This window comes from Sphaeramia orbicularis, chromosome 2 (genome assembly GCF_902148855.1).
Source record: "Sphaeramia orbicularis chromosome 2, fSphaOr1.1, whole genome shotgun sequence".
Taxonomy (NCBI): domain Eukaryota; kingdom Metazoa; phylum Chordata; class Actinopteri; order Kurtiformes; family Apogonidae; genus Sphaeramia; species Sphaeramia orbicularis.
This window is the reverse complement of record NC_043958.1, coordinates 21,002,011-21,014,579: the sequence shown is the minus strand read 5'-3', so window position 1 is coordinate 21,014,579 and position 12,569 is coordinate 21,002,011.

Sequence of the window (12,569 nt, the reverse complement as noted above, 5' to 3'; positions counted from 1 at the left end):
TATTCCTTAAAACAGCCGTCAAATGATTGAAGAATTCTAAGCTCTCATTACCAGCAGATTGTTCACACACACATACACATACACACACATACACGTACACCCCCCCCCCCCCCTCCCCCCCTCCTCTCAGTAGGGACATGTTTCAGTGCTGATCTGAATACCTGCTTTAACAATGCAGTTTGCAGAAACAAAAGATACCGCATGGAATAATTTCATGTATTAACAAACCTGCCCTGCAGCACTTCATCCATTTGGTTTCTTTAACCCTTTCATACATACTGGTCACTCCAGTGGACAGTTCTTCCCCAGCTGTTCTTTTGTATATTCATGGGTTTTGTTTGTTGTTTTAGTTCCATATCAACCAACACAGTGGACATTTATGCACCATCCCATACACTGACATTCAGACCATTACTGTAAATTAAATGCACTGTTCTAGATAAACCTGATCTGCACTAACATGTTTGAGTGTAAACCTCTTGTTTTTTTTTTTTTTGTTAGACACAAAAGTTGTTTTTTTTTTTTTTTTGCATTTTATCTCCATGAAATGAGTAATAACTAGCATTAGAATATGTTAAAATGTGAGAAAACATCAGAGTAGCAGCATTACAAATGTTTTTATTTCATTGTTTTCATATCACTTTCTTACAGAAGAGGATTAGGGCCACTGGAAAATAAAAAAAGGTATAATATCTATCTATCTATCTATCTATCTATCTATCTATCTATCTATCTATCTATCTATCTATCTATCTATCTATCTATCTATCTATCTATCTATCTATCTATCTATCTATCTATCTATCTATCTCATTATTCTGAGGAAAAAAAGTCAGAATTCTGACTTTAAATGCCACATTTGGCCTTTTTTTTGTTCCCTAGAATTCTTACTTCAATCTCAGAATTCTGACTTTTTTTTTTCAGAATTCTGACTTTAAACTCATAATTTTATTTTTTATTTTCCAGAATTCTGACTTTAATCTCAGAATTCTGAAATTTTTCTCAGAATTCTGACTTTTTTTTTCCAGAACCCTGACCAATCTCAGAATTCTGATTTTTTTCTCAGAATTCTGACTTTTTTTTTTTCTCATAATAATAATAATAATAATAATAATAAATACATATTGGACCTTAGTTTATTGTATTTTTTTCCAGTGGCTCTAATCCTCTTCCGTACTTTCTGATATTGGGTTTTAAACACACGTTTCTTTACTTCAAAAATTAAATGCATGGACATTTTTGTAACTCCATGAAAAAAAAAAAAAATCAATCACATTGTTTTTTTCATGTCTAAGGGGGAATAAAAACACTCAAGAAAAAAAAAAAAATATTGCCTAAGGTTCTCATAAGTCATGCATGAAAGGGTTAACTATAGGCCCATTCCCAATTCACCCCTTGGCACTACCCCTTGTAACAGAGTTGCAAGGGGGTAGGAGTTAAAACATTCCTTTATGAAATGAAATAACCTTTCGAGCATGGGCATTTTTTGCCCATTTTTGGAGGTACTGAAGCACCCCTACACTGATTTCCAGCACCCCTAAAATATTTGATATTTGGTTGCTGAAATTTTTCTTTTTTCTTGTTTACTTTCTTTCCATTCTTAACATGCTAGAAAAATTTCAAAACCATATACAGTACATGGTTGAAACGTAATGTTTTAACAACAAAAATACAGCATAGAGACATTTAACATATACTTTGGTCTACAATTTTTTAGAAATGATCTGCCTCAGGGATTAAATGTGCTAAATGTTACGCATTTTTATCAGATTAATTGGAAAACGAATGAAAAAAGTACTGGTTTGCTGATGATAAAGTGTTATTCCACATATATATTGGTTTATGTACATTTATAAACCGATTTATAAATGTTCCACTGATAGAACCTGTAAAGTCCATGTATTGTCATGTGCAGACAGTGTTTCGAAGTAGATCTGACGCTAATATTCCCCTGGGTTTAAACCCATTCTATTGTAGATGTATACATTGAGGAGCTGCTGTATCAAAATGGAGGATTGTCTTCCACCAGAAATTAGAGTTAGGGTTAATTTCTTTTACGATTCCAATCCATTCCTCTTTTAGTGTGGCTCAGCATTTAAATAACTTTTATCAGATTTGATAGTTTAGTCACAGACTTTCCCATACCCAAAAAGTGTTATGCTTTTCTTTCACAAATGTGGGAACGATGGTCTGAAATTGCGTTAAAACAGGGGTCTCAAACATGCGGCCCGGGGGCCAAATGCGGCCCGCCAAAGGTTCCAATCCGGCCTGTGGGATGAATTAACAAAAGTGCAAAAATTCCACAGTCAAGGCTCTTGAACTCATTTTAGTTCAGGTTTCACATACAGACCATTATAATCTCAAGTAAAATAACAGCATAATAGTCTACAAAAAATAATGACTGCATATTTTCTTCTTGGTTCGATGTGAAAAAAAATGATATTACACTATGCCTATAAGTAGTGACAACTTCAAATTTTTGTCTTTGTTTTAATGCAAAAAAATAACATTAAAATATGAAAATATTTACATTTACAAACTATCCTGTAACAATAAAATGTGAATAACCTGAACAAATATGAGCAACCTGCAATGTCTAAAGAAAATTAAGCACAATTTTAATAATTTTCTGCCTGTCACTAAATGTTTAGTGTCTTCATAGATCTGATCCATAATGCACATATAGAAATGATAAGTTGAGGCATAATATTGTTAAAATTGCACTTATTTCTGTTAAGAAATTTCAGTTTCTTCAGGTTATTTTTTTTTTTTGTTTTTTTGTTTGGATAGTTTATAAAAGCAAGTACTTTCATAATTCAATGGGTTTTTTTGCACTAAAACAAAGACAACAATTTGGAGTTGTCATTATTTATAGGTTATTATGCTATTATTTTACTGGTCCGGCCCACTTGACATCAAATCAGGCTGAATGTGGCCCCTGAAAGAAAATGAGTTTGAGACCCCTGGTCTAAAGAAAATTCAACACAACTTTAACAATTTTCTGCCTATTACTACGTGTTTAGTGTCTTTGTAGGTCCGATCCATAATGCACCTGTATGAAAGATAAGTTGAGGCATAATATTGTTACAATTGCACTTATTTTTCTTAAGACATTTCAGTTTTATCAAGTTATTTGATTTTTTTTTTTTTGTTAGGAAAGTTTATAAAAGTAAGTATTTTCATAATTTAATGGGGGTTTTTTTGCACTAAAACAAAGACAAAAATTTGGAGTTGTCATTATTTATAGGTTATTATGCTATTATTTTACTGGCCCGGCCCACTTGAGATCAAATCGGGCTGAATGTGGCCCCTGAAAGAAAATGAGTTTGAGACCCCTGTGTTAAAATGTACAAAACAGTGCAACTTCTCTTGCTTAGCCAGCGCTCTGGGTGTTCAGCACCCCTAAATCTCTGATCCTAGAATCACCCCCACCTTTTAGACACAGGTGTCAAACTCATTTTGGTGCAGGAGCCACATTCAGGCCAATATGATCTCAAATGGGCCAGACCATTAAAATAATAACAGTGAAAAATGTACAATTTCATTACGAAAATGTGTACATCTACAAAGTTTCCTGAATAACACAACCTGAAATGTCTTGAGTGCAATTTTAACAGTATTCTCCCTGAGTTTTCATCATTTACACATGTGCATTGCAACTTAAATTCCAATTACAAATAAACAGAACATTTAGTAACAGGCAGAAAATTGTTAAAATTACACTCACTTTTCTTAAGACATTTCAGGTTGTTTGTATTTGTTGAGATTATTTGCATTTTTTTGTAAAAGTACAGTTTGTAAATGTGAATATTTTTATGTAATGTTACTTTTTTGTTTTTTTTACACAAAAATAAAGAAAAAAATGGCTGTTTTCATTATTTCTAGGATATTACGATAGTATTTTACTGGTCTGACCCTCTTGAGATCATATTGTTCTGAATGTGGAATCTGAACTACAACGATTAACATCTTCGGTGTAATTTGTGCATTTCATAAATTCATCCCGTGGGCCGGATTGGACCCTTAGGCGGGTCAGATTTGGACCCCGGGCCGCATGTTTGACACCTGTGCGTTATATCATCAGCAGTCATCGACAGAGGTGTCAAGTAACAAAATACAAATACTTTGTTACATTACTTAAGTAGAAGTTTTGGTCATCTATTCTTTACTGGAGTAATTATTTTACATTTTAAAAATAGCCTCGTTACTCCTATTTCATTATGGCTTGTTTTCATTCCAGCTTGTCATCGCTCAAATAAAACTACCCAGATGAATCGCGCCATCTGGACAACTGAGTGAATCTGATTGTGATTGGTTGAGAAGTATAAACATATACCATTCCGACACCCTATTGGTTTGTATCCATCGCATTTGACTTTTTGCACCATTACAATACTTATAGTACACTTGTTCCCAACCTTTTTTTGGCTTGTGAACCCATTTTTTTTCCCTTTGATTTCTTTATTAAACTTTTCATACATAATTTAAGAAAGAAAAAAAAATCACAGACAAGACCTTACGACAAGAAAAGCTATTAAAATAAAGTAACACACAGAAAAAACATACACAAAAAATAAAAAAGACATATAAAACAACACAAAACATGATATACTGTATGTATTACAAGCTGCTAGTGAAGCGGTATTGGGTTGTTAACACAAAATTGGAAGAAAAAATTAAAAGTAAAAGAAAAAAAATCAATCGGAGTTTTCAGGGAAGTCCCATATTTTAGATATTTTAAAAAATTGTTGTTGTGAGCCCTTCAACAAGTGTCTGATTTTTTTTTCCAAATTGGCAAAATAAAGTACATCCCTGACCCAATGAGAGTGAGACGGTGGAGCGACCGATTTCCATTTTAGAAGAATCAATCGTTGCGCCAACAAACTGACAAAGGCTATAAAAGATCTGTTTCCTGAAGGCGATGATAAAACATTTGAAGTTGCACCAAACGGAGCAATAGTAGAGCTTGGCGCAATACTTTCCCCAGACACCTTATTGGATTGTATCCATCGCATTTGACTTTTTGCACAATTACAATACTTACAGGGGTTGGACAAAATAATGGAAACACCTTCACCTCAAGATGATAATGCCCCAATCCATACAGCTAGAATTGTTAAAGAATGGCATGAGGAACATTCTAATGAAGTTGAGCATCTCGTATGGCCGGCACAGTCCCCAGACCTCAACATTATTGAGCATTTATGGTCAGTTTTAGAGATTCAAGTAAGACGTCGATTTCCACCGCCATCGTCTCTAAAAGAGTTGGAGGGTATTCTAACTGAAGAATGGCTTAAAATTCCTTTGGAAACAATTCACAAGTTGTATGAATCAATACCTCGGAGAATTGAGGCTGTAATTGCCGCAAAAGGCGGACCTACACCATATTAGATTATATTTTGGTGATTTTTTAAGGTGTTTCCATTATTTTGTCCAACCCCTGTATACTGAAGTGGTTCTCAACTTTTTTTGGCTCGTGACCCCATTTTAACCCTTTCATGCATTGTCCACTCCAGTGGACAGTTCTTCTCCGGCTGTTCTCTTGTATATTCATGGGTTTTGTTGTTTTAGTTCCATATCAAGCCAACACAGTGGACACTTATGCCCCATCCCATACACTGTAATTCAGATCATTACTGTAACTTTACTGTTCTTGATAAACCTGATCTGCACTAACATGTCTGAGTGTAAATCAATTGTTATTTGTTAGACAAGAAGATTTTTTTTTTTTTTTTTTTGCATATTATCTCCATGAAGTGAGTAATTATAATAATAATAATATATGTCATTGTTTTCATATCACTTTCTGACATTGGGTTTTAAACACGTGTTTCTTTCTTCAAAAATTAAATGCATGGATATTTTTGTAACTCCATAGAAAAAAAAAAAAAAAACTCGATCGCATTGTTTTTTTCATGGCTAAACACTGAAGAAAAAAATCTTGACTAAGGTTCTCATAATTCGTGCATGAAAGGGTTAACATCACAAATTTCTGGCAACCCAAGACATTCAAAACAGACATTTTTTTGCAAAAATTAATTTGGTTTTGAACATGGAATAGTTTGCTATATTATGTTGCAAATAATTGTTAATTTTAATGAATATTTTTATTTCAGTTATGTACAAAACACATACACATTAAAACAAACAAACAAACATAAAATTAACACAACTCCACACTTGAAGTTGCAGCAGATAAAACATTAACACAAATTATTCTACATTCGGTTTCTTAAGTCACTTTGAAATCATATTACTTTCATATCCCTTGAGAATTTGACAAATTAAAGCTTTTTTGAAACTCGACAGCGAGCTACACAATTTCACTTCATCCTTCAATTTGTACCATAATTTGACACCAATAACAGAAACACAGCGATATTTAACATTTGTTCTTACTTTACATGTTTCATAGACAAACATCCCTCTTAAATTATAATTCCCTTCTCTTAACTTAAAAATTTTCTGAATACAAAACAGGAGGATTTTTACTTTTAGCACGAAACATAAATTCCATTGTTTTTAAATATACAATATCAAAAAATTTTAGCAAACCAGATTCTACAAAAAGTGGATTACTTGATTGAAGATAACCAGCTTTGTTTATGACTAATAGCTTTTTTTTTTGGAGTTTAATTATCGGGTCTATATTAGTTTTATACACATTGGTCCATATTTCCACACAGTACGACATATATGGCATTACAAGTGAACAATACAATATATGCAAACATTTTTTGTTTAACAAATCTTGAGTTTTATAAAGAACACACTTGGACATTTTACGTTTGTGGTTTCCAACAGAGTTTATGGTCAATAATCACTCCCAAAAATTTTGTTTCATACACTCTTTCAACTTCAATTCCATTAATTTTCAGTTTTATATCATAATTTACCCTAGCACAACCAAAAACCATCAATTTTGTTTTATCTTCATTAAGTGATAACTTATTTACGTCAAACCATTTTTTTTAACTTTAATTTTAGATGACATTTAGTCTATATAATGTATATTATTATGGATGGAGGCAGGTGTAAATTACTGTACAAAATGAGACTTTTATTTTCCTTGGTCAGGATATGTACAGTCAGTCCAGCTTGGATTTACAAGACTCCAAATTAATTGCTAAAATTAAAATTACTAAATTATTATTATTATTATTATTATTATTTATTTATTTATTTATTTTTTAATCAATTACTAGGCAAGGCAAGTTTATTTGTATAGCACATTTCAGCAACAAGGCAATTCAAGGTGCTTCACACAGGACATTGAAATAAAAGAAACAAAAAGAAACACATTTAAAACATTATAAAAGAAACATATAAAAGGTGATTAAAAACAGCAAGTAAGAAAACAACACATAAAATAAAAAATAAATAAATAAATAAATAAAATAAAATAAAATGGAATAAAATAAAAATAAAAACACACACATATTAAAGTAAAAGTTGCAGTGCAGAGTTTCAAAGAGAATATAAAATTTAAAAAGTCAAAAGCCTTTTAGTCAAAGGCAGCAGTGAACAGGTGAGTCTTTAACCTGGACTTAAAAGAACTCAGACTCTCAGCAGACCTGATATTTTCTGGTAGTTTGTTCCAGATATACGGAGCATAGAAACTGAACGCTGATTCTCCATGTTTAGTTCTGACTTTGGGAACACAGAGCAGACCTGCACCAGATGACCTGAGTGGTCTGGATGGTTCATACTGGACTAGAAGGTCTCTAATGCACTAGAAATCTCAGGCGACCCCATTTGAATTCCAAGGGACTCCAAGGTTGAAAAAGACTGTTATCGGGCAACTAGTCATATCTTCCGGTCCATGAAACACGTTAATGCTCAGTCGTGAACATATATGGTTCTTTAATACATTTGGATTGTACTAAAATGTGTTCATTTGCGGCTGAAACAGACTACCGGCTAGTGCATCCCACATTATTCAACATTAACATTTTAATATAATATTATAGTCATTATGGCCCTTAGAAAAATGTCTTTTAGGGAGGTGGAGTAGTGCACTATAGGCCCCTGTGGCACCACCTAAGCTTTTCTTTTCCGAATGGTATTTTTTCCCCCCTTACATTTACTTTTATACTTTAAGTAGTTTTGAAACCAGTACTTTTACACTTGAGTTTATAATTAAACTTCTACAAAAGTCTTTATAAACCCTAATATCTATACTTCTACCTGAGGAATGAATGTGAATACTTTTGACACCTCTGTCTGAATACCTGCTTTAACGCGGTAAGCCCGGATAAATTGAGTTTATTTGACAAAAAAAAAGAAAAAGTGAAAAGTGGTTGCCTTAAAAGATAAGATATTCCTTTATTAATCCCACAATGGGGAAATTCACAGTGTTAACAGTAGCAAACATACACATAAACATACACATACACGTAAAACAAACAGTCATATAAATTTGAATAAAAAAGTATTTAAAAGGTGTTTAAAAGGAGAGTGCAAATATAGTTTGATATGAATGTAGTGCAAATGGTTATAGATATAAAAAGGATATATATAAATACGGATTTGAATATATACAGATTTGGAGAGGTGCAGTTTTAGATATATAAATATGGTGTCTATAGACAGTGAAAAAAAAAAAAAATGAAGTCATGATTAATGAACTTTTAAAGTTAAATGTACTTGAAAAGTTTATTTTTTCCAAGGCAACCACTTTTCTGATTTTTTTTTTTTTTTTTTAAGTAAAATCAACTTAACTGGGCTTACAGTGACAGCCTCTCGCCCCACTGAGAAATATAACAAGTCAGCTAGCGGACACCTAGCTAAGAGAAAAGGTCCGTGGAACATGTTGATGGAACTGGTGGACAATAAAACAAAACATTTTGGATGATAAAACAAAACAGTCTTCTCACGGTTAAAACAAACACACATCGACGACAGCTACTTAGAACTTCGAGTTGTAGCCAAGGTTATAATCGTTTCGGATTTTTCATTATAGTTTAGTTTAGTTTTGACTTTTTTTTTTGCTCTAATCCAGTCAGTTTTAATTTGTTTTTAGAGCAGGTTTGCTATTTATTAGTTTTCATTTCTTTCTAAAGGCTTAGTTTTAGTATTAGTTTTAGTTTTGTCATATCTTTTATGTTTTTCGTCGTCGTCGTATTCAAATAAATCCCATATACAGGACTTTTTCGCTTTTTCCCAACTTTAGTCTCCATGTTTCCAGGTAGAGTGAGGATGAGAAGACGACTCTAAACGACAAGTGACGAGAAGTGACGGACCGTGAAGTGTCATATGGTGCCGCTAGCTAAAATTGTAGAGCAAAATAACTTGGATTTCGTATCAATCCGACATTGACAAAGACAAAAACAAAGGGAATTTTATCCATAATTTTTATAAGTTTCAGTTATTTTTATAAACACACAATACAATTTCAGTTTTTGTTTTTTTTCTTTTAATTATAGTTTTTATTTATTTCAGTCAACAAAAATGTTTTTTCAATTCTAGTTTTCGTCTTTTCATTAGTTTTCGTCAACAATAATAACCTTGGTTGTAGCAAGTCAGCTAGTGGACACCTAGCTAAGAGAAAATGTCTATGGAACAGGTTGATGGAACTGGTGGACAATAAAACAAAACATTTTGAATGATAAAACAAAACAGTCTTCTCACGGTTAAAACAAACAATCGACGACAGCCACTTAGAATTTCGAGTTGTAGCCAAGGTTATAATAGTTTTGGATTTTTCATTATAGTTTAATTTAGTTTGGTTTTGACTTTTTTTTTCTCTAATTCAGTTAGTTTTAATTTGTTTTTAGAGCAGGTTTTGGCCCCCGCGCCGCATGTTTGACACATGTGACGTAGTGGAAACGTAGCATTAGACTGGCCCGTCTAGACATATACGGACAGTTGAAAATGTACGTGGTGGTAACTAAAACGTATAATTTTTAATCCATTAATCTTAAATTTATTCACATATTCGATTATATCTACAAATGAGTTGACTATACTTAATATTTTCTAGTAATGTCATCAAACTTATATTTTTAACCCTCCGGTATCCGGGTGCGCCTTTTAGGCACACTTTGCACTTTGTTTTAAAAAACTTCACATTATTTTTCACAATTTAAATTTAGAATTAGAATTTAGAATTCAAAAGTTGTTCATTTTTGCATGATCTTTAGAATTCTGGCCACCAAGTAAAATTTGCAAATTGTAAACAAAAGAAAATTACAAGACTAGCATCTGTCTCCCAAGTGTGCCTAAAACGCACTATTTCTTCCATTTGATATGTATGATTAGGGCTGATCTTGATTTACAAAAATAAAATCAAATTAGAGCAGAAAAATAAATCAATATATAATATTTAATAGTTTGATTTATAGGTGTGCATTTTACGCACACTTGGTGACCGATGCTAGTATTTTTGAACATTTGACCTAGTGCCAAAAATAATAATGCAAATTAACCAATGTTGCTGTTAATCAATGTCATATGCCAGGCTGCAAAAATCAAATAATATGTGATCCACTTTCTTTGTAGTACATTGAAAAAAAAAAAATTTTTTTTTTTTTTTTTTTTGCATCCAAAAAAATGGGTTGTTTACAATAAAAACACAGCATTTAAAGGGTTAAAAAAATGTGACGATTATTGAGTATTTGGTATTTTTATTTACAGCTCAAGTTGATGAAATAGAAAAAAAGTGTAAAAGAATTAAAAACAAACTGTATGAAATTTTTTTGGACATTATTCCACGAAAGTGTGCCAAAAAGCCACACTTGGTGCTTAGTAAGGGATACCGGAGGGTTAAGTGCATTCTAATTCTTTTTTTTTTTTTTTTTAGTATATTTGACATCTGGACTTACATTGAACAATGCCATTTGAGAAATAAAAGATGACACATGGAATAATTCCATGCATTACCGGACCTGCCCTACAGCGTTCCATCCACTCAGTATTTAACCCTTTCATGCACGAATTATGAGAACCTTAATCAAGATTTTTTTACCTGAGTGTTTTCATTTCTCTTTAAACATTAAAAAAAAAACAATGTACAGTCTACTCGTTACACCGCCAACTTCCATTCACGGCCAAATTGGCGGTATAGCGAAAATGGCGTTACAACGGGTTGCGTCCATAATGTGCATGTCTTTACTATATGATGTCTATGCTGCCTCCGTTAACCCGTTCTAATTGCGTTTCTAAATAAATCTTGATTCTGTTATGTTGTAAGGGATCATTTTAAGTGGGGAAACATTTTAAACATTATTATACCGTGTCGGGAAATGACACCCCATCATCTTGAGGCTTTGGCTTAATCCCACGTCATCTTCCCGACATCCTGACCTACTGAGTGTTCTGCGATAAATGAACGGTGGCCGTTCCGTAGACCTACTCGTAGCTTGTCGCGATCAGCGTCTGGCGCGTTTGTTTCTGTGCATTGTTAAAATTTATGTGTACTCGATGGCAATCACGCTGGCGGTATAATGGTCGGGAAATCAATGGTATAAGTGTTGTTTGTGCGTGGAACTGGGCTGGCGGATGGCGATAGGCGGAAATGGCGGTAGCTAATGGAAGAATGCATTGGGGATTTTTGTGCAATGGTTTTGGTCGGCGGTGAGCGAAAATGGTGGTATAACGGCGGGCGGTTTAACGAGAGTAGACTGTAATTGAAAAATGTCGTATAAAAAATAAATAAATAGATAAAATAAAAAAATTTAAAAAAACATTAAAAAATAAAAAAAGTTATAATAATAATAATAATAATAATAATAATAATAATAATCAGCTGGACACCATGTGTTTAATTTTTGAAGCAAAGAAGCATGTATTTACTGATAAATTGTGTGAAAACCGTGGGGGTGGGGTGGGGTGGGGGGTGGCTTGTGATTCTGGGGGTTTATGCTCAGGGGAGATCTACACAAGGTTACCAATTCATGTCAGAAAAGATATGTACTGTCTTAAAACTTTAATAACTAGAAGCACTCGGAGAGCGCAGACCTCCGCCAAGGCTGATCAGTGCCCCCCCCCCCCCCCGTGGGCCCCCCCCACGCCAAGGAGGTTATGTTTTTGCCAGGGTTTGTTTGTCTGTCTGTTTGTTTGTTTGTCTGTCTGTTAGTGTGTGCAACATAACTCAAAAAGTTATGGACAGATTTTGATGAAATTTTCTGGTCTGCACCCCCCCCACCCCCACCCCCACCCCCGATCACCACCAAAATTTAATCATTTCTTCCTTATCCCATTTCCAACAAACCCTGAAAATTTCATCAAAATCTGTCCATAACTTTTTGAGTTATGTGGCACACTAACAACAGACAAACAAACAAACACAGACAAACAAATCCTGGCAAAAACATAACCTCCTTAGCGGAGGTAAAGATATGTTAAAAAAAAAAAAAAAAAAAATCCATGAATAAAATGAAAAAATCAAATGAACAGCTGTAGAATAGCTGTCCACTGTAGTGACCAGTATCCATGAAAGGGTTAAAGTTCTGCACTAGGCCTATACATCCCACAAATAAGGTCAAGTAAACATTCAGCCGTACACCTCTTATCTCCTTATGGATGCTTCCAAATACATGGATTAAGGCTATAGTCCCAGAAAACACAAA